Below are 22,553 nucleotides of genomic sequence, written 5' to 3'. Positions count from 1 at the left end.
AAAAATCCAATCCTGAAATGCCCCCCATATTACCTTCCCTTTCCTCCTCGCATATTTCCCTTTCCGTTCATACAATGCTATTTCCAGATAATACACAGACAATAATCTGGCCAACCATTGTTGCCAAGTCGGGGGTCGGACATTGAGCCAGGCGGGTGCTATACACAATCGAAATACTGCCATAGCCACAAATATAAATGCTTCATAAAGATTGTCCGTATCACCCATAACCCCTAAAACCATTACCTCGGGGGTTAGGATTAGATCAAATCCCAAAACTTCTTTCAATACAGATTGAATGCCCTCCTTCAAATCCTTCAATTCCCCGCATGTAGCCATCATGTGTACAATATCTATTCCATACATCCCACATCTTGGACAGCTTGTTCCCAATAAACTGCCCCATTTAACAAGATGAGCTGGGGTATGATACAAATCAAACACAGTTTTATAATGTTGCGCTTGGAGGGAGGAAGAGAGTAGAATAGTGTGTCCCAATTCTAATGACCTTAGAAAGATTTTACTCCCGTCTTCCAGTTTCCTACTCCACTTTTCACAATTCTTCTCTAAATCATCGGGCTGTTCTAACATTAATAATCGGTAGATTGACCTGATTGATATATTAGGATTAGTCACAATATCATCCAGCAATTGAACGCTCCTAAATCCCTGCACCCCTCCTGTTTTCCTTAAATGGAAATCTCGTATCTGAAGGTATTTAAAAAAATCCCTACGCTCTAAACCATAACACTTCTGTAGATCAACAAATGCCTTAACCCCCGAGTTATCAAAGAGATTCCCCAACCTCTCTATACCTGCAGAAACCCAGCTTGCCATACATTTATCCTTAAATATGTCGGGGAGCAATGGATTCTTTTTGATCATGGTATAACAATTATATCTGCCAAATCCTTTCTTTTTATACCATGACCGCCAGCACTTATAGGCCGCCTCCAATACCTTATATCGAGTTTTCTTGTATTACCCGAGCTCATGAAAAGTTACCAGACATCCATTAGCTGTTGCACCCATCTGCAGCTCGTATATATTAGGACAATCCTCTTCTGGAATCCCTCCTTTCTTAGAACCCCATAAAGGGCGCATATACTGAAAGGCTGCCGCCATTTGGTATAATTTTATATTCGGCAGAGACCACCCCCCCCTTTCTCGGGAAAGTGACATGAATTTACTTGCTCTTCTACATTTACCGTATGCCCAGATGAATCTCATAACCACTCTATCTATCTCTTTAAATCTCAAATTAGTAAAGCTCAATGGTACAGCCCGGAACAAATACAGCAGCTTAGAGAGGAAAATCATTTTTACCATATTACACCTCCCCATGATGGTTAAATGTAAATTATTCCATCTGCACATATCTTGTCTTGCTTTAGCAAGTATGGGATCCAGATTTAACTTAACAATTTCTCCTACTTGTGGCGTAATATCTATGCCCAAATATACTGCATGGTCGACCCTTCGTGTATCCTGAGTGCTGGCGTATTGATTAATCAATATCTGTGTTTTATCTCTGTTTAGAAGATATCCAGAAAATCTTCCGAACTTCATTGACACCTTTTCAACCTCTCTCAATGCCGGATCAGGGGTGGGAGTTAGTATAGCAATATCATCTGCATATGCTAGAACTTTTATATCCCATCCCTGCCAATGAATTGGTGGAATCTTGCTGTTATCTTCAATCTGTCTAAGCAAGGGATCTATATATACAGCAAACAGGAGCGGAGAACATGGACATCCCTGTCTAGTACCTCTCTTAACCTGGACACTCTCCGATTGTCCCCCCATTAGTTGTATTTTGACTACCGGTGATCTATATAGAGCCCTTATTGCTGCAATAAATTTCTTCCCTAACCCATAATACTCCATTACATGCCATAGATACTTCCAGCTCACCCGGTCAAACGCCTTTTCCGCATCTAATAATGCAACTGCCATCGGCTCCTGGGCCACTTCTGTAGCGTCCAAAAGTGCAATAACTTTTCGGATATGATCGGTAGTATCTCTTCCTGGCACAAACCCATGCTGACTAGGAAAAACTATCTTCCTGATCACACGAGATAGTTGAGCGGCTAATATCTTTGAATATATTTTAGTGTCGCTATTGATTAGTGTAATTGGCCTGTATGACGCCGGGTTTGATGCGAGTTTCCCTTTCTTCAAAAACATTACTATATTAGCCATATCCCATGATGGCGAAATTGCCCCTCCATTCTGTACCTGAATAAACAGTTCTATCATTACCGGAAGCAATATGGCTTTAAATGTTTTATAAAACTCTAAAGGAATTGAATCGGGGCCTGTAGCTTTACCCGTGGCTAAATCCCCCAGTGCTTTGTCAATTTCCGAGATATCTATCTGTTCCCCTAGATATGAAGTATCACTCTCCGATAATTTATTGACTTTGATGGGGGTTAAAAATATCAACATTTCTTCCTCTGAGTATATAGATGTGTCATCATACAATTCCGTATAATATCTGTGGAAAACCCTCCTAATTTGATCCACTTCTACAACCATTTGTCCTTGCCAATCTTTAATCTCTCTAATAGTCCCGGATGCTGTTTTCTGGCTTGCCCGTATTGCTAATAAACGCCCGGATTTTTCTCCATACTCGTATCCTAATGAACGCTGCGCTAGATATTTCTCTGCTATTCTTTGGGTCATAGTTTCGTTAATTGCGGCTTTAGCTATTACAACTTCCTCCTGAACCTTTTTAACATCACCCCCTGTTTCTATCGCCACAACCAACTGTCTTTCCAATACCCTCAGTTTCATTTGAAGATCTTTTACTCTGTTTTGGGTGCTTTTTTGCTTTTTTATACTAAAACTCAATGTTTCACCACGTATTCCGGCTTTTAAAGTGTCCCAGACTATCTCTACCGGAGCTGTCCCTTGGTTAAACCCCAAAAATTCGGCTATCCACTTGCTCATATGCGTACAATATTCCGGGTCCCTAAGAAGCCCTCTTTCAAATGTCCATCTCCTCTCCTTTTGTTCCAACCCGTCTAATTCCAATTCTAGTACTAGGGGATTATGATCTGATACCACCCGCGGATATAACTCCATCTGACCCTGGTTTAATAATACTGGAGAGACCAGAAAATAGTCGAGTCGTGCTACTTTCACATGCGGGGCGGAGTAATAGGTATATCCAGGATCTGGCTTACATAATCTCACCCATGCGTCCACTAATCCTAGTTCTTTCTGAATAGCGACCATTGCATTATATACTCGCGGTTTCCGCCCTTGGTATTTCTTTGTAGGCGCTAAAACATCCTGTAATCCCTCCCAGGATCCATTCAAATTACAATCGCCACAAAGAATATACGGGGGAGCCCATCCTATTAATTCTATAGCCAGGGTATCTAAAACTATTGGGTCACCGTGCTATATACGGAACAGAGTGTAAAACTACCATGTCCATAACTACACTCTACAATTACCCATCTCCCTCCCCTATCTGCCTTCTGCCTACCAAAATTTAATTTATTAGTCCGATCTAATATCGCAACCCCTTTAGTTCTAACCTCTTGTTCTGTTCGAGCAATTACTTTCATACCAAGTGTACCCAGAATTCCGACATTCCTATATTCCACATGTGTCTCCTGTAAACAGTAAATGTCTGCTTTAAAAGTTTTAAATTCCTCCACTACTCTACTTCTTTTACGAGGGTCATTTAACCCACAAATATTAACTGAAGCGATTCGAAGTCTAGCCATTTTCTATTTTAGGCTCTCTTTCTCTCTTTTTGTCCTCCCAAATTTGTATATCTGACTGTGCTTTCTCTTGAATTTTCCACTCAATTTGCTCCCCTCCTTTTGTCTCTCCTACCCCAGCTTTCAGTTGCTTCCCTTGTTGCACACCTACTCCCATCCCTTTCCTTTTTACTCCCTCGTTTTCCCTCCTTTCCCTCCCTTGCCTATCCTTCTTCTCTTCCTCCCCAACCCCTCCCTCCTTTCCTCCTCCCCAACCTCCATCCTTCCTCCCTCCCCTCCCCTCCCTGGACCAGTCCCTCCCACCCCCCTCCCGTATTAACTTCCTCCCCGAGACTGGCCCCCCATCCTGTAGAGCAATCGGACCACTCATGGCCTGAATGTTGGCGTCGTGACAGTGCGAACCCACCCACCAGTTACCGGAGCACTTTTGCTGACTAAGAGACTCTATTTCGCTATCTGGCCCCCATCACATATTCTTTTGCTTTAATTTCTGACGTGAATATCTCTGTTTTCCCATTCAATATTATTTTGAGGCGAGCCGGGGCCAGCAAATACGCTTCCCCGCCTTTTTCTAGAACTGGTTTAATAAGTTGTCGGAGCCGCCATCTCCGTTCAACAGTAGCATGACAAAAATCAGGTCGAGTGAAAAAAGTCACCCCATCCACAGTGCGAGGGGTATTTGGGCGGGTTTTATCCAAGATCTCCTGTCGCAGTAAATAATTCCCAAAATACACTAAAATTGCTCTAGGATATTTGGAATCTGCACGTTGGCCCCCCTCCCGCCGGTTTATCGGAAACCTATGTACACGCTGCAGTTCATTCTCCCAGCTCCAGTTCCCCAGCTCCGGAAAAGCACCACGCAAAAAATGTATCATATATGTCCGTATATTGGTTCCTTCTAGCCCTTCCGGTATACCCAGAATTCGGAGATTATTCCTTCTTTGCCTGTTTTCAAAATCTTCCAATTTCCACATTACATCTGTCAATTGTTCATCCCTCATAGTATTCTGTTCTTTAAGATTAACAACATCCTCCTCGACCGTTATGATCCTTTCTTCCATTAAGGATAGCTTAGTCCCAATTTCTGTACATGATTTGGCCACTTTACGAACTGTTCCCTGTAATCTCTTCGTGGCAACCCTTGCACGTCGACTTTCGATCTTTGTTTCTGTTTGCAACTCTTTGATTGAGTTATAAATTGACTGCAGCATTCCTGCCTCAGCCCCCAGTGCGGGTGGGCTATAGGTAGGGGGGCCAATATCTGATTCCTTATTGCCATTAGCTGAGCCCTGGTTAGTTAAAGTTATAGATAAGGAATCTGTGAGTCCAATACCTTCATAGTCCCATTTTAAATTCCTACCGCCCATGGATGACGGGTTTCCTGAGGACCCCTGAGCGCAAGGCCGTGCTTTGACCAATTTACGCTGTCAGCGCAGCTGTCGCACTGTAGGTTCGTTGCTTGAGGTTTTATCTTCCGTCTCCGATGTTTCACTGTCCTCAGACCCGCCAAGACTGTGATCGCCACTGCTGAGATCAGACTCTTCTGTCAAAGAATAAAATTTATCACTGTTATCCTTTCCCCATTCCACCAATTGAGAGACTTTTCCTGCTATTTTGCCCAAGGTTTTAGTATTTGCGAAACTCTTATGCAAATTCTCTTCTTCTGTTGTAGATTTTAATATAGACGCACCTCCTTCCCCATCTCGATATTCCAATTGCTCAGACCAGTCGAGTTGTTGTGCTTGAGGCTGCTTAATCTCGGTATAAGAGCCAGAATTTTTTTCTCTTACCTCCCTCTGACTGTCTTCTAACTCTGGCATGCCTTGCTTAAGATTCACAGAAGGATCGTTGTTCATAATACATCCACTTATACTACTACTACTACTGCTCGGAAGGGGTTCTGTCCCAACCACCTTACTCTCAGAGGGGAGGGTTAAATGTACCGGCCGCATATCCTGTGCCCCTCCTTCAAGAAACGTTGTGATAGTAGATTGACTTTTGCCCTTGACCTTAATTTCGGTGGGGGGAGTGGTAATACTACTCTCACTTGTCTTAACCCCTGTCAACATATTTTCCACGGCCGGTTTAGCAACCGCTGTCGTCAGGCGTTTGTTTGATCCCGTTTGCTCTCCTTTGCCGCGACCAGCCCGTGTCACTTTCACCCCTTCCATCTTTTCTCCTAAATTCCGGAAGGGTTTGGGAGGCATCTTAGTCTTTAATGCGTGTGCCAACAGCCTAAATAGTCCTTTTACCCCAGACGACACTAAAGCTGTATCTGCTATTATTTGTTTTGTCAAATTTTTCCAAAGCCATAAGGGGGTATATAAATGTCGACCGAGATCATCTTGCACACTTAATACCAGCATCAGAGTTCTCAGATATTCGCTCTCCCCCTTCTCTCTTTTTTCCCCCCCAAACCGCTCCCCTCTGTCCAATATTTTTACCTCTCCCCCTCTTACCGCAGTAGTAGAGTAGTAGAGTACACCTGGCTCTCCACCTGTTTGTTTTCTCTTGTTTATTGTTTTTTTTCCAGCCGAGCTCTTGTCCTTTGTCCTTGTCCTGTCTGCTTTTCTTCTTGATCTTCTTGATCTCCTCCTAAATTCGCCCTTCTGCTCCTCCAGATAAAAGCAGAGTTTTTAATCCTGGTAGTCCTTTACTCCTAAGTCCTTTGCAGCTACAAGCATAATCTTCCAAAAAAAAAAAAAGAAAAAAAGGAAGGGGAGCCTCTCCGCCCTATATGCCTTCTTGCAAAGGGACTGTCAAGCTTTGTCAAGCTTTGTGCAGCCTTATCCGTGCAATCTTACCCCAGACGCCAGTGGCTCAATGTAGCTCGTCACTTTCTTCCATGCGGGGTAAAAGAAACCAAAAAAGAAAAAAAGGCAAAACGACCGGCACACCAAACTCGGCCCGGTTTCAATTGCCTATCACTGCCGTAATCACTTCGGCCGCCGCCGCCCTCCCCCCCCCCCGCTGAACCGCGGGGGAGAGTGAATAATAAAGACGGGCCGAGATTCGGCCTCTATCCGCCGTCGCCCGTTTTATTCGCCGCGGCCACCGCGGTTACATTCTTTTCACTCCCGCTGCGAGCACAACCGCGGGAGAGGAAAAACGAACCGCTCCCGTGGGAAGCTCGCAGCGTGTCAGGCTGCTCCACCACGGCCGCCTCGGCCGCCGTTCCTTCGGCTCCCCTGGTGGGCGGAACTGCGAGAACGCAGTTACGCTGACGCCGACGCCATGTTGCTCCAGGGGTGGTGGCATGTTTCTAGTGATATAGGACCACCTTGCTATTCCCCCAGCACCTGCTCAGGTTATTGTTCCCAGGGGCCATCCTCACTGCATGATAGAGTGGTGGATGCCTTATGTGGATGTGTTGTCAATGTGCGTGGTGGTGATGCTACCAGCAATGTCTGGGACAGTTGCTATATATTGTGAGATGCAGCATACATGTGTTTCGGCAAGAAGACAAAGCAGTTACAAGGTGTTACTGCAAGGGACACCACCATGACGTGACCCCAGTTTTGACATTGACTGGCTACCTAGTCTCTGAAGTCTTGGTCATGTTGGTAGGTTTAATATGACTGTATGCAAGGGCTGTTGTGATGACACAACCAGAGGCACAGTCATTATACATGCCATCAATTCCATGTGCTGCATTTGTAAATGTAGGTATTTAGGCCTGTGATTTACATGTGTCCAGGTTGTGTGTGTGTTATGTAGCGTGGCACTACCAAGGCTAGGTACATGTGTAGCTTACGTCAGGATGGTGCAACTTGCAAAATATACAATGTGTCCATCTGCAATCCTTTGACATATATTGTGTGAGTCCAATAAGCCTCCCCTTCTAGCACTTGACAATTTGACATTCATTTCCTCCATGCAACTTATCCTGCATTTGTGGTGTTTCCTGGTAGTCTGCGCTATCCTGTCATGCGGTTCCAGTAATCAGTTCCTCCCCGATGACCGCTGCAACCATCTCCTCCATCTCGTCCAAGTCCTCTTGTGGTGCTGGACTCCCACCTCTAGTTTGCAGTGCTGCCTTCCTGTTCCTTGCCATTTTCTCCTTTATCCTTCGCTTACAATGATGCCAGCATTTCTTGCACTCCACACTGTTAATTGTGTCTTCTATCTGCTGCCAAATTGCCTCTCTCCTGCCAATTAGAAATTTTTAGGTGACGAAGAGTTGATGTTGATGCTCCGTCACCTCTTTCACCAGTATCTCATGCTCCTCTGCAATGAAACAACACTTTCTCTTTTTCTTCTGCCTCCTGGGGGTCTTGTCTGTGTCCTTCTGGCTTGTTCCTGGTTGATTGGGTCCCCCTGGGGTCTCTCCTGGCTTTCTGGGTCCATTTTAGCTCTCCTTTGTGATGTTTTCTCTGTTAGCATCTGTATTTGACACTAATGCGGGTAAAAATGGTGCATTTCCGTTTTGCAACATGTTAAAGGGTTATAAAACGGGTTAGAGTCATTTTTCCGGCATTAACGTCATTTTGCCTTACAACAAAGCGCAATGGTTTATGTCAAAAATATGTACTCTAACCTATTTTTAGTGCCACCCAGCGTCAGAGTATAAATATGATGACCGGGTGGCGTTAGAAAATGACACTATTCAGGGCTAAACTTTTTTACCCAAAACTGCGTTAGCCCTGATCACTGCTACATGAACATGAATCCTCTGTCATACATTATTGGGCCCGGAGTCAGGACTTACACTCAGACACTGATGGCACCAAGAGGATACGTAGGCCAAGATTTAAGAGGGCCTAGTGCCACTTTAGTGCAGCCTTAGCATCATTGATTGACACTAAGGTGGTGCTACAGTTGCCTTTTCCCCACACCAAATTTACAAAGTGGCACAATGCATGCATTGGTCCACTTTGTAACCCTTTGCGCTACATTATGCATGTGCCATGCATAATGTATGCAAAGAGGGTTTTCCCCTGTTGGGGGCGACGGAAAGAAAGCGCAAAAAATCTGATGCGTCATTTTTTTCTGCACTTTTAACGTTTGCTCAGAGCAGGCGTTAAAAGGGGGCATGATATTGTTTTCAATGGGTCCCTATGTACTGTTCAGGGTTAGTGCACAAACTTTTGTGCTAACCATGAACAGTACCTCAATAGCGTCAGAAATTCTGAGGCTAATGCCCCCTACCCTGCGCCATGGTGCACCATATTTTAAATACAGCGCACACATAGTGGCGGTATGGGGGCGCAAAGGGTTACAAGCAAAATGGTGCTACATGTATTGTAGCACCACTTTTCTTAAATCTGGCCATAGACTCTCTGGAGACACTGACAGAAGCAACATTAGGTACAATATGCAATTGGCCAGCATGCCTATCCTATATGTCAAACCTATGGCTCATTCTGAACCTCATAAGAGAATAGTGAATATTATAAGTAACATTTACGTACCCTGGTTGCCAACATGACTAGGCCCAGACACATCACCCTCCAACCATTTCCAAAACATGCCCATCATCCTGGACAACTGACTCAACCTGTCACTTCACATTTCCCTGTTCAACATCCTCCTGCTTTAACATATGTAGCAAAGTCAGACTTTTGTGGTCAAGGCTTCCACATGACAACTTTACCACATTTTCCCAGGGACAAATCACAAGTCAAGTGTAGTGCACTAATTCCCTCTTCTACAACATTCATTCCCAGCACCTACACATGTGTAACACTATCAAAAAGAAGCTGTGCATGACTGTCACTGAGGCTACCTTGCCCCACAAACAACAATCTTCTCCTCCTTAAATCTACTGGTTCACCATTCATTCCCAAGGGCAGGTCAATGTGCTCAGCCACAACTACATGCAAGTACATTACTAGTGTCATCCCAAGCTCTCACGCAATCTATGCTTCCAACATACACTCATGGACCTCTGGCGTGAATCACTTGCATTCTCCCCACACTCATTCTTCATTTGTACAAGAAAGGAGGTAGTGTTGTCTCTAACATGGCAGACAATACCTATGAGATCTGAACCAGCACATCAGGACAGCTGCATGCATTTATGGCTTAATGTTAGTGACTGTACATATGCCTTTTCACATAAACTTGCTTGGAAATATTTCACATAGTGAGGCCCTGGATCCCCTCTCAGGTGAAAAGTAGATCCTCTGGCAACCCCATCCCATTCTTTCACACTCCACGTTTGGCTGGGCAGCACAGAGACACATTAATTTTCCTCATGGTACAGGGGGACCGGTGTTGACAGTAAGATTGGGCAGGTTTCTCCTGTCCATGCATGATGTGTTGCTCCATCTCAGCTTTTTTGTATTGTGGTACTTGTGGTCCTTGTTACTCATGCTAAACATTAGACCAAAAGTTGCATGATTCAAAAGAAAATCTGAACAGGAGCAGCACATCATGCATGGACTTGAGAAACTTGTCAGAGCTGGACAGGACAAATCATAGGTTGGCAAAAAATACTGACATGTATGTGATGAATGGGTTGGCATGTTAGACATTCCTGCCCTTTCCCTTGCACAGTGCACAGACCACAGTTCAGTGCAACAAAGTGTTTTGCTGCACTGCACAACATGATAGTTCATAATTATGGCCTGGTTTGTGTTGCTCTTGTACCATGCAACGTGGTGCAAGAGCGATGCAAACCTTACGTCAGATTCATAAAGGCACACAAGGCCACCAGCATGATCCTGCATGGGTTCATAAATCTCGAGTAATGTAAGACAGGGCAAATCTCTGAGTTATGTTACGTTACTCTGCATCAAGGAGGCATTTGTATGGGTGTTACGTAGGTGTTTCCAAGCAACGTTCATATGTTTTGACGCATTCCCAGATTTACAGGAACTTGTAAACATGGAAATGTACAAAAAAAGATACACCTCACCAGGAGAGGCATAACAAGGTGAAAGATGTTTATTTCTCCTCTTTGTATCATCTTTCTATGTGTGCTGCTTCCTGCAGCACACATAAAAACAAGAAAACAACCTCTCAGGATTGTTTTCCTGCAGGGAGGTGTCTCTTCCTGCACAAAAACAAACCTGCATGCAATGCAGGCACTCTTGCATCATGGCGCAAGGGTGCCAACATTGATGCTAGGCTTCCTTGAGGATGCCAGTGCAGGGAAAAGGACAGAAATGTGCCATATTGGATAATGACCATGCATTCCTGCCCTTTATAAGTGACTTGCTGGCGGTCGGTGCCACAGAGCCTGTAAATATGGGATGACATGTTTTACAGTATTGTTAATTGATGGCACCTACCCTGTAGAGCATCCTCGTCCTCCATCACTGTCCTGTCCTGCCATCAACTCTGTTGGGATAAGTGAAGCCACCTGCTCATCCAATGGGTCCAAATCGTCATAGTCCTCTGGTCCTCTTCTGGTCTACATGGCTGCCCTCAGGTTCTTGGCCAGTTTCACCTTGGTCCTGTGCTTATAATCGTGCCACCATTTTCATCTTAGACACAGTCCTTTTTGTTTGGCCAGCACTCTTATCCACTATGGCCTGCTAAATGGCTCCCTTCTTACCTAATGGCAATTTTGAGGTGACAAATAGAAGGTATTCATTTTTTGTCATCTCAGCTATTACTAATTGGCTCTCCTGAAATTGCTGTTCCTCTTCCCCTGGATTTCTCTCTGGACATTTTGGCTGGTGTTGGCGTTGCTGTCTTCACTGTGTGTGCTTGCTGCTCCCTTCATTTCTTGCACTTATTGTTTGCAGATAATTTTTTTAATGCATAATTTTTTTATGCTTTTCGATGCATTAAACACTCCAATGTGCCACAAATCTGATTTGCGGAATGTAAACATTGCTTTACGTGCCACAAATGAGCTTTGCATCACTTTTGGAGCAGATGCATTACAACACTGTGCACCATCCTCCCCACCAATGCGTCAAAATGTTTTACGCACCCTGGGACCTTGAAACAAGATGCTCCATACCATAAATACGATGTATCCATATCTCTTTGAAGTGTTGCACTGCATCACAAGTTGTTGTGACCCATCGATGCATTGCTGCAGCGATGCATCAGTTCTCATAAATCTAGTCTTCGTGCCCATTTTTGGGGTACAGAAACTAACTTTCCAAGATGGCTGAACATTGCTTTAGATATTTCAAAGATGGTCACCACATTACAAATCCCTGCATAGTTATGGCCATCTTAAAACAATTGAAAATACCATTCCAAGATGGTAGGAAAATGGTATTCATGTTGCCAATACCTGCCCAAGTTAACAAGCATTGGAAAAGGCAATAGTTCCAAACAACAAGCGTTGGAAAATCGAGGCTGATAGGCTTTGATAGTACTTGTTTATGTCTTGAAAACGACCTTGTGCATCAGATGTCAAAACGTCAGTGAGATGCCATGAGCTGTTCTAAAACCTGCTAAATACACCACAGAGCAAACGCCTAAAGGGGGCTCACACAAAAAATCCAATCTCAGAAGGGTACTGACCTAGTGGTCGTCTATTTATGTTGTATATTCCATGTTGAAATGAGATCCTGCAGCTACCTAGAGCTGCCTATAACTAGGTCGAAAACGGCTTGAATTATGCAGTGACGTGTGACTGAATGCCATATTAAGGGTGGATAGTATCTTATTTTTTGCGCAGTTTCTATTGATGTTTGTATGTGACACATATTTTGGATCCACTACAATATTACCATCTCTTGACCAATCAGCTCTATGATTTTAAACACGTCACAATTCTCTATGTTTCGTTTATCACAACCGACATTCCTGTTATATAAAGATTTTTCCACCTGGGACCTACGAGAAATATGCAGACTTTTGCTGACCATTGTTTCTAGCTTTAAAAGGGCTTTCCATTAAATTGCATATTTATCAGGCTTCAGTGGAATACCAGTATAAGTCGTCTGCCTCAGGCAATGCTTGGCTCTTCCTTCGTCTTTCTGATACGGTACCAATTCCATGATAATCCCTCTTGAATTTTAATAGGGGGTGGCGGCGGTGAAGACTTCATCAAAGAGCTTGCAGTGTTTGTACGTTATTACTGTGGCCATCTGCAAGCAGTTTCACTTCCTTATCTCTATAATGCAGCCCGCAGCTTCGCCTTTGTAAAATATGCACAGGGGCTCAGTTGCAAAAAGCGAGAGAGAGACCGAGTGAAATATTCCGAGTCAAGCAGAAGGAGATTTTTACTTCTATGATGTGTAAAAAGTACATCGTTTTATAATGTGGTAAAGTACATCTTTAAACGTTTTGACTTGCTAACTTTGCAGATGTAATTTGATGAAAATTCTGATCGTGTGGATACATGATTTTCCTGTGTTTCTATTCCAAACACTTTCGCCTCAATTATTATTATAAGCATGTTCGATTGCAGCAGGTTTTGTTTCAGAATTAGGTAGCACACACTCGATTATTCTGATGTGTGGAGATTCAGAATTGAGATACTAAGGCCCTGATTTAAGAAAAGTGGTGCTGTACCCATTGCAGTGCCACTTTTCTTGCACCCTTTAGCGCCCCCTAACACCACCATGTGTGCGCGGTATCTAAGACCAGCGCACCATGGTGGTAGTTAGGGGAACTTGCATCAAAATTATTGACGCTAGTTTAGAGTTTTGCAGGATTAGCATAAAAAATGTTGACGCTAATCCTGCGAAGCCCGTTGAGGCCCATTGAAAAAAATGGCATGCCTCCTTTTAACACCTGCTCTGAGCTTTACAGGATTAGCTGAAAACAAATGATGCCAATCCTGCGAAGCCCGCTGAGGCCCATTAAAAACAATGGCATGCCTACTTTTTACTCCTGCTCTGAGCAGGAGTTAAAAAGGGCCCAAGTAAATGACACGAAAAAATCTTTTAGATTTCTCTACATCATTTTTTCAGTCCCCCTAACAAGGGAATGCCCCCTCTGCATACATTATGCCTGGTGCAGACATAATATAGCGCAAAGGGTTCCAAGGTGGTACAATGCATGCTTTGGGCCACTTTGTAAATTTGGCGCGCAGATTTTGGCCACATTGGGCCACAATACCTTAAAAGAAATAAAGCTAATGTGGCACAAGAAGATGCTAGGGGCTCTTAAATCACTTCTAAGTTTTACATGTTCTATTACAAGGCCAACTTTTCCCACATGATGACATAGGGTTACCTTACTATATTTAATAGGTAATAACATTTGATGGGAGCAGGTAGGAAAGTCATGTTTGGTGTTGACATTTCTGTCCTAACCATTTGGTGCCCTCACAATGTTCTTGGGTCAATGACTAGGTGTAGTTGGCAACTGGCCTTTGTGTATTCCTCACAGACAGTATCACAATAGAGGGTCGGGTGTTGTCTGGATCGGCCATTCTCTCTTAAGAGGGACACAGAGCTGTCACCTTTCACACGCCTTTCCGAGGCACTGGGCCAGCACACTCACACTAGCCTATTGTGCCTCTACTCAGACAGGGAGCAAGGCAGGGAGGCAGAACATTCCAGACACTTCTGTAGGGGGAACTCTAGAAGCTTCTCCCACTTCAAAGTGGACTCCAGGTATAAAATAGTGACTCTCAGCCCACTTTTCAGTACACTACTGGACCTGTGGATACCACAGAAGAAGGACACCCTGTTGTTTTGCTGCTTGAAGCCTGCCCTGCTTGCTGAGAAGGAAGACTGGACCTGCAGCCTTCATCTCAGGCTGGAGTTACTCCACGGGTCAGATGAATGACCTAATTATAGAACTACATAAGAAGCTCCAGAGGCACCCATGTATCTGCCCAGCTGACCGGCTGTCTGGATCTGCAAATGAACCTGCAATTGGACCTCTCTGAGCCATGCTAGCCTCTGCTTGAGTGAGTTATAAAAACCCCAGGGGTTCCACTCAGGTACAGGGCTCATGGTGTGACATCAGTTGAACCCCGCCTTGAAGAAAAAGAGAAATCCTGATGTTTCTGGCTTTTTGTGACCTTAAGTGGGTTCTTGCAAAAATCTCACCTCCAGCTGCCAATGCAAAATTTGGTTGAACCTGACTCTTTGCTCTTCAGCAACTGCCAGCAAGTACCAACAATGTGAGATCTGAACTTTACTCTGCAGTATCAACAGCCGACCAGTGTGAAACTTCAGCAACCACTTTCTGTTATGCCTGACAGCCTCTTCAGGATGCAGCAACAACAGTCTGCAATGCCTGGCCTGCTTTTTGTGCTACAGCGACAACCAACCAGAACACTTTGCCTACTCCTGATGGCACCAGTGTCTGGTCCATGCTCCAACGCAGTTGGCCTTTATTTGTGACTTTCACCTGATCTTGCAAGACCGGATAGCTACAGGTGTCACTTTGTGCTTTGAGGCACTATACTTTTTGTTGCTTTGGTGTCCAATAATGTATTAATAGTAATATCTTTTTCTAAACTGGCGTCAGAATTTTCTTGTATTGTGTTTTTTTATTACAATTTGTGTGCTGTATAAATATTTTCTACATTGCCAACAAGCTAACTGTTTTTGTGCCAAGCTACCAGAGGGTTAACCGCAGGATAATTCAGTGACATTTTTTGGTTCACCTCGACAAGGATTGTGCCCCCCCCTCAACCAACAACCCAATTTATCACAGTCTGTTTGTAATTCTCTTTCTATTTTTTTTATTTTATTTTTAGAGAGAAAATATAGGTGGTGTTTTCCCAAGGAGGCAAGTGTAAAAGAAAGCCTAAAAGAGGCATAGGCAAAAACCTTACATCTTGTAAAATAAATCAAACTCCGCATGGCAGAAATGATGACAGAGACCACAGCAAAATTAAAAACATGAACATGCAGTGATCAATTGCACACAAAAAGTTGAAAGAACATAATAAAAGTAGGCCTTTACTTGTCAATTATCTGAACATAAATTTAACAATGGAAAGCTTAGTGATTAAGAGCCTAATTTAGCCTTTGACAGATGGAGTAGTGTCCATCAGGGTGGAGTTGGGAATTACCTACGCCACCCCAATGGTATTCCATCCAACAATTTTCAAAATGTCTGCCAGCCCACCAGCAATTTTTGCACATTGACATGAGCCGCTGTCATGGCATTTACTTTCAGTGTTAATAAGTATGATGGATGAGTGCCATCAATTTTGATGGCAATCCATCAAACTTTTACAAAGTTTTTGATTTGCAGAAATAAACTTGCAAAGTGGGATTTTGTAAACACAAAAAAAGAGTAATGATCACCAAGTCCTGAGAGCATTTTCCCTGGCTGTGGGGGTCATTAAAGTTGTTTTCCTGCCTCTCACTGACTTTGTTTTCCTTGCTGTGAGGGACTGGACAAAAAAAGAAATACCATCATCTACCTTAAAACGGCGATGTGATGTCCTTGCTCCAATGACTCCTACTCCAATCGGAGGAAGTATTACACTGACAGAGACAACAGGGCTTTCATTGATGGAATACTTGAAGTCTGCCTTCTTTAAATGAGGCGGGTGGTTCAAGAGTTTAGCGGGTAACATACTCCATTTTGTTTGCCCGGTACCCTCTCCCCCAAACTCTAAATCAGACATTTAGTCCATAAATGTTTGACACATTTGGAGAAAATTACAATGTTCCCCCTTTATGTGTGGTCAACCCCATTGTTGCTAACATTTATTGGAGATGTTTAGACTCTGCTGTCCAGTGTATTTGCTGTGGCACCTGAAATATGTAGAAATTGGCTATTCTATGATTGGCCCATTTATTTCTTCAGTAACACATTAGTGTATGGCGTATAAACTGCACCCATGGCATGGAAAGTTAAATGTCACCTACGGAATGCAGCACGTAGTATGACAAGGAAAACATGGCTTCAGGCTTACCATTGTAGCCTGGCTGATCCCATTTAAACCTGCATTGCAAGATGTTAAAATAGCCCATTTTGATAGGTACAAATCTCCCTTTAAAATATTAGTAAGTCACCTTATGTGGTCCTTGTATCGCATCGAGTAGGGAACATGGTAGTTAGAAGTGGGGTATGGGGAAAATGAATATTAACATGTCCCTACAGTGACAAGGCCCAAAAAGTATTTTTTGTGTGGCAGATCTAGCTGTTCTATGTAGAACACTAGAGTGCAGATGAAAATACTAATTCTGCTAATTTCGGAAAGGAACCAGCTTGAAAACTAATGAAACCAATTTAATGGTGAAGTCAGACTTGTAATAAACAGTAAGAATAAGTAACCTTTAAAAATCTACTCTTTACCTGACTGAGCTTTCAGGAGGCTAGTTTGCACTAGTTTTTGAGCTACTTCCAGCTAGTGCTCAGCCCTGAATTAGGTGTGAAATAACGCCCAAGAACATGCAATCGGCTGACCTGAATGGACAAAGATGACTTTTATGAGGTTAGTAGAAAATGCGGGGTGGGCGCAAGCCCCACTCTGTCACACCCCAGTGGCAAATCCTGCATGCAGGTATAGGCTGTCTGAAGAACATCTAAAAGATTTGCACTCTTTAAGGGTATAAAACAGGATTTTAGGACAATTCTTGTCCATTGTCTGTCTGGTGATGGACCCTACTTTTGACATAGCAATCATTTGTCTCTGGGTTTGGTGTGTGTACAGTGCATGCTTCAAACTGGATTTTAATGCTCATTGTTGGAGGGCACTACAATTTCCATAATACATTCTTCACACACTTACCCAGTCCTCAGAGCCCAAGTTTAGAGTGGTTAAAGAGATCTGTCTTCTTGAAATTGCCCTTACACATAACATTTTGGACCTTTTGCATATAGAGACTAGGCCCTAGGATCAATCACTCATTATGCACAACTGAAGGTCATGGACAGTGGGGGTGGTTGCCCACAGGTGTTTGTGTGCAGTACCTGGTTAGAGGCCAAGGCTGAAGGCTGAGGCAGCTGAAGATGCAAAGGAGTTGGCTTAGTATGAAAAAAAACAGAAATTCAGTGAAGAAAACAAAGGTTAAAGTGAAGTTATAGTTGGTATGCGGATACAAAAAGTAATTTTAGTTCAATTTTAGAGAAAGAACTTTCCTTAAAATATCTTATTTGAACACACACATGCACATATAAATGTATATATATGCATGTGTGTGTATATATATACATGTACAGATACATGTGTGTGTGTGTGTGTGCCTATTCACTGAAAAAACAAAGATTAAGGTGATGTTATAGTTAGGAATTTTCTAAATATATTACCTTACATTAAAAACAGAATTAGAAATTCCGTACAGAAACTTGTGTCCTAAAGTTACTTAGTGACACAAGTTAAAGTTTCTTCAGATAAGTATAGCTATAAGTATAACTATAACTGCTGAATTTCTATGGTTGTGTATGGATAAAACGTGAACCTAACTATAACGTCCCTCTAAGTTTTGTTTTCTTCATTGAAGTTTTATGTTCTTTTAATGTGAAGTAATATATAATTACTGTATATTAATACAACCACTGCCATGCATGGCATTGAGCCATGTGCAGCAGAGATTAGCCACTCGACAACCCCATACTGTGCAGTGGGAGGTTGGTGTATGAGTGGATGTATTTTTTTTTTTAATTGTGCTTTGGATCCACAGATCCTTTGCAAATTACACAGGGGGTCTCACTGAGTGCCACAATGGATCCACAGGTTATCCAGAAAAAAATATTTCGGTGATTTTTGCCCATGAGGGTTCCCTCATGGACCCCTACATGTGTCCAATGGGGTTAGGATACCTGCAGCCTTACCCCTTATGTCAGTTTTTTCACCGTTTTCCCCCCAGACCCATACAAGAAATGAAAAGGTGGCCACAACTTTCCTCTCGATTTAAGGCCAGCCAATCACAGCCCTGCTTTTTCCTTGGATGCGTGGCTCTTCCACGAGTAGATCCGAAAAGTATCTAAGTCCCCAGATACCTATATTTCTTTTCCCATAATAACTACAAAACATCAAATCACACCAAATAACAAAAAACACTCTTTCTGAACCAAGATCTAGCTTTCTGCCAAATTTGGTGTAAATCTGTTCACTTAGAAAAACAAAGGTTAAAGGAATGTGATAGTTAGACTCACATTTTAAACATCCAAAACCACAGAAATTCACCTGTTAGAATTGGAGTTATCTCAAGTAACTATTCCTCATGCCCTAAGGTAACTATAACTTGCGCCCTTGCCAGTCACAGTTTTTTTTCTCCAAAATGTTACTGCAAATATAACATTGATATTATTAAAGATGTTATCAAAGATGCAATGAGTGCCGTAATTTGTGTGGTAAGTGACAGTGCATGGGAGGGAGATGGAGAGGTTTTTAGGTTTTGATTGATTAAATACTTAGAATAAGGTGTTTCTGGACAAATTGAAAAGATAAATGGATTTGTCAATTTTTTTTTGATAAGCATTTTTATTGACTTTATATAGCAACAACATAAAGCCCAACAGGCCGCAGAGGAGCCTCATAAACCAAGCACCACATCAGTCAATAGCACAAAACAGAGCAAAGTCTCATGGTCAGGAAACAACTTTGAGGATTCAAGACAAAGCATTTGACAAATGTATATTACCCCCATATCGGCTCCGCCCTCTCCCAGGTCTCCATCCATTTCCCCACACCTTATCATGCTTATTGGGACAGCCCCTTGCTTCGTACACAAGGTTTTCTTGCTGAGCGCACCAGTCAACTCCCCTACGACACTTTCCTACTGCTGGGGCTGTCTCTGACTTCCAGTTTGCTGTGATATCCCTCTTTGCCACCAAACAGGCCGTTCCGACAAAGGCCCGATCTGCTCTGTTTGAGCCCAACGCCTCAAGGACCCCTAAGAGGATGCGCACCGGGGCAACTTTCATCTCCACCCGCAAGACCTTGGTGATCTCAGTCGTCACTGCCCGCCAGTAGGATACAATATGCGGGCAGGTCCACACCATATGGAAGAAGTCTGCATCCGGGCCTGCCCATCGCGGACAGTCAGCTTGGGGTCGGAGGCCCATTCTATGGAGCCTCACAAGGGAAAGATAGGCCACATGGAGTAATAAGTTTGCACAACCCGGTGTCTGGAAGTCACGGTTAACGTCCTCGGGCCATCAGGGCGTCCCTCCAGTCATCGTCATCTACTGGACCCACCCACCACTCCCATCGCCCACCAAGCTCGTCTAGGGTCTGTGCTGTGTGTGCTGTCAATGTACGATATATGCGTGATACTCCCCCTTTACCCAAGTGTCCCATCAGCGTCTTGGCCTCAACGGGGCTGAATTCAGGGAGGACCGTCCCAGTCTGAACGTGCACATGCAGTGCGTGAAGGAGTTGCAGGTATTTGTGGAATTGGGAGTGAGTAAGGGAGAACTGCTGTTGAAGCTCCTGGAAGGACCGCATATAGGATCCTGCCCAGACATCTCCAAGCAGTGATATGCCAATAAGGTCCCTCTTATGAAACCCCTCAAGTGCTGAGACATCCTTTAGCCATGCTCCCTGCCACAGCGGGGTCTGCTGCGTGAGACGACGCCACCACCCCGTCTCTCGCTGCGCCGCCCTCCACCCCACCAGTACCACCCTCGTCACCTCTGGGAGCTTACGTGGCAAGGGATCGCCATATAGCATCCCCATCAAACTAGGAAAGCCAAGTGTCAATAGTTCTAGTTGGTAGGCAGGGTCTGACCAGCCTCCCCCAAGCCAGTCAGTAATCACCAGCAGCTGCATTGAAAGGTAATAAAGATAGAGGCTGGACATCCCCAAGCCACCCTCGTACAGGTCTCCCTTGCAAAAGCAAAACGCTAAGCTAGGGGCGGGAATTGCACCATAGAAACCGTCGCACTACGGTCTCCATTTCTTTGAACCATCTCCTGGGGATATGGTAGGGGTAGTTCTGGAGCAGATAGAGGTATCGAGGGAGCACCATCATTTTGTAGAGCGCTATCCGGCCCAAGACATTGAGGGTCAGAGACCGCCATCTCTGGAGGTCCTCCTCGACTCTCTGGGTTAGTGGTTTAACATTGAGAGACCACGCCAATTCGGGCAACAATGCTATCTGCACGCCCAGGTATCGAAAGCTGTTGCGTCGGATAGGAATGGTACTCTGCCAGTCATAGCAGTCCTTGGCCGGGTGAAGTGGAATCAAGAGCAACTTACTGGGGTTAAGCACCAGGCCAGAAGCCTCGGCAAACAGGTCCAGCAGCTGCATCACTCTAGGACCGCTACTAGCTGGGTTGGCTAGGAACAAAAGCACGTCATCCGCATATAGTGCAATGGGGTCTTCTCTCCCAGTAGGCCATGACCAGCCCTCAACCAAGGGGTCCTCCCTGATAAGTTTCGCCAGCAGCTCCATCGCCAGGGTGAACAGGAGCAGGGATAGGGGACACCCCTGACGTGTACCCCGGTAGATAGGGAACTGGTCAGACACCACCCCGTTCACCTGCACCCAGGCCGTTGGATTGGAGTATAGGAGTCCTACTAGGGCTCAAAACCATGGCCTGAGCCTGATTTTCAATAGCACTTGCTAAAGGTAGGACCAGTCCATTGTATCAAAGGCCTTCTCAAAGTCTAGAAGGAGAAGTGCCAGTGGAGAGGTCAACAGGTTCCGGTTGGCCAGGGCCACATGTAGTCGTCGGATACAATGTCTGGTGCTCCTGGTCGGCATAAGGCTTCATTGTTCCGGATGGATCAATGAGGGCAACACCCTTTTCAGTCTAGTAGCGAGGACTGTGGATAGAATTTAAAATTCGGTGTTAAGCAGCAAAATGGGGTGGTAAGCCGCACAGCATCGCAAGGGGGGGCTAGTCCTCGGGATCACCACTATGGTGGCCAGATCCAGACTGGGGGGGAGACTCCCCTTTCTTTCAGCCTCTTCGAACATGGTGAGCAGGTGGGGGGTAAGGATGTCGTGAAACTTTGTGTAGAGCTCTGCCGGGAAACCGTCAGGTCCCGGCGTCTTCCCCACAGCCAACTCCGATATGGCCTCCTCAACCTCATGAAGGACTAGAGGCTCATCATGATCCTGCTTGTCCATCATCGAAATCACTGGAAAGGACACCTCCTCCAACAAGGGGGCCTCTCTATCGACCTTGGGTCTGGGTTGCTCTTCATAGAGCTTCCTGTAATAGGTGGCAAAACTCTGTGCTATTTCGTATGGCGTCCAGGAGATGGCGCTGGCGTCGTCGACGACCTCTGGCACAACTCTATTCACCATTGGTCCAGTGGCGGGCCAGTGGAGGAGCTTGCCATTCTTGTCCCCCACCCATATACGCGGGCTACGGACGCTCGCCACATGCGCTTCGCTGCCTCAAGAGTAGTGTGCCGAATCTTTTCCCTAACTAGGTCTAACTGCAGCGCTACCGATGAAGATATGGTATCATTAAGCTGGCCTTCTAAACGCACAGCTCTGGCCTCAAGGGCCAACACTTTTTGAAGACGTGTTCGCTCCCGCATCCAAAGGAGATGCTTAGCATGTCCCCTAAGAATGGCCTTACAGGCCGCCCAGATTGTACCCGGGGATGATACGGACCTGAGATTAAAGATAAAGTAGTCTGAGAGGTGCCCTCTGAGAGCCTGGGTGTAATCATTGTCTTGCAGGTACCAGGCATTGAGTCGCCTCATCGTGTGTCTGGCCGCGTCGTCATCGTCTAAACGAAGAAGTAATGGTGTGTGATCTGAGACCCCCTGAGGGAGTATCTCCACTCCCGTAACTCAGGGAATATCAAGGGGCGGCACAAAAACAAGATCTATCCTGTCGTCTGTGTGGTGCGCCGCCGACGTGTGGGTGTATTGCCGTCGATGGGGATGCCAAGTCCGCCACGCATCACAGAGACCAAGGCTGTCTACCCATTTACGCGCCCAGTCGCCCTGAAGACTCGGCCTAAAGACGAGGGTCCAGCTGTGTCCATCTCCGGGTGAAGAACAGAGTTAAAACCCCACCCCATATGGTGAGACCCTGGGGGAGTCCTGCCGCCACGTCTCTAAGCAGCATGAGG

The sequence above is a fragment of the Pleurodeles waltl genome, chromosome 3_1, assembly GCF_031143425.1.
Source record: "Pleurodeles waltl isolate 20211129_DDA chromosome 3_1, aPleWal1.hap1.20221129, whole genome shotgun sequence".
Classification (NCBI taxonomy): Eukaryota; Metazoa; Chordata; class Amphibia; order Caudata; family Salamandridae; genus Pleurodeles; species Pleurodeles waltl.
The sequence above is the reverse complement of the archived record's forward strand: the minus strand, read 5'-3'. Positions refer to the sequence as shown.